The sequence below is a fragment of the Galeopterus variegatus genome, unplaced genomic scaffold (assembly GCF_000696425.1).
Source record: "Galeopterus variegatus unplaced genomic scaffold, G_variegatus-3.0.2 Scaffold8239, whole genome shotgun sequence".
Lineage (NCBI taxonomy): Eukaryota > Metazoa > Chordata > Mammalia > Dermoptera > Cynocephalidae > Galeopterus > Galeopterus variegatus.
In genome coordinates this window covers 24,906-26,359 of record NW_007734350.1, presented here as the reverse complement: position 1 = coordinate 26,359, position 1,454 = coordinate 24,906, and positions in this window count along the sequence as shown.

Below are 1,454 nucleotides of genomic sequence, written 5' to 3'. Positions count from 1 at the left end.
TTATTGTCATTTGCTTAAACTACACTCTGAAACTCACCCCTCCGAGTTAAGGTCCTGTTTCTTCAATGACTCCCCAGGAAAGCAATTATTTCAGGAGAAAGAGCATTTAACCTGCTGGTTCCCGACAGTATGTTCCCTGAAAGAGTTATTCATTTCGTTTTTATTTCTTAATTGAGGTAAAGTTCATAAAACAGAAAATTGTCCATTTTAAAGTGGAAAATTCAGTGGCATTTAGCTCATTCACAGTGTTTTACAACTATCACCTCTATGTAGTTCCAGAATATTTTCATCACTTCAAAATAAAACCTCATACCCATCAAGCAATTGTCCTACACTTACCTCTCTCCCAACCCTTGGCAACCACCAATCTGCTTTCTGTCTCTGTGGATTTATCTATTCTACTATTTAATATAAATGGAATTATACAATATGTGATCTTTTGTGTCTTTTCACTTAGTGCGATGTTTTTGAGGTTTATCCACATTGTAGCCTGGGTATATGAAGTAGTGTCAGTACTTCATTCCTTTTTAGAGTTAATTAATATTCCACTGTATGGATATAAAACAATTTGGTTAGCCATTTATCTGTTGATGAACATTTGGGTTATTTTAACATTTTGGCTATTGTAAAAAGTGCTGCTATGAACGTTTCTGTACAACTATTTATTTGAATACCTGTTTTCAATGCTTTGGAGTATATACCTAGGAATGGGGTTGCTGGGTTATACGGTAACTTTATATTTAACTTTTTGAGGACCTGAAGGAGTTTACTGATCCCCTAGCAGGAGGGATGTGGAGCCTGGGACAGGGTTCTTTTGATGAATGAAGGGACTCACACAGCCTTGAAGCACTGGAAAGGATGGAAGGCAGTGCTGTCCTGAGTAGAGTTCCACGGTGTGGAGAAAAGGAAGGAGATATCAGGAAGGCCCCTAAAGAGAGGGCACCAAAGCAGTGTGCCTGCAGAGCATGAGGGAAATGTCAACAAGAGCATGGATGAACGGGAGCCTCATGGGTAGGATTAGGGAGCAAAATGCACCCTGGCTCCCTAGCAAGCTTGCCTTGATCTGTGGTAAGTACTTTCAAGTTGGCGACTATTTTCTCAGGGCTGTTCAAGTTGCTCAGGTCCAGCTGCTTTGCATTGACTAGAGTCTCACGTATTTGTAACCTCATACTGTTGACTCTCATATATTCATTAAATTGGTCATATATTTTTGCCTTATCTTCCCAACTCCTTCCTAATTTTTTAAAGAGCTGAGACTCTGACAAATTTGTTTTTTCTTTACCATCTACACTGTCTGCCAGAGTGCCTTAAAAGCAGGCCCTTAACAAATCCAAGTTGCTCGCTTGCTTGGTTTTTAAAATTCCATAAATAATGAGTATCTGTTTAGTGCAGAGGCTTGCTGTGAAACTACTGCCAAATTCAGTTTTCTGCCACTTCACTATGCGACTTGCCCT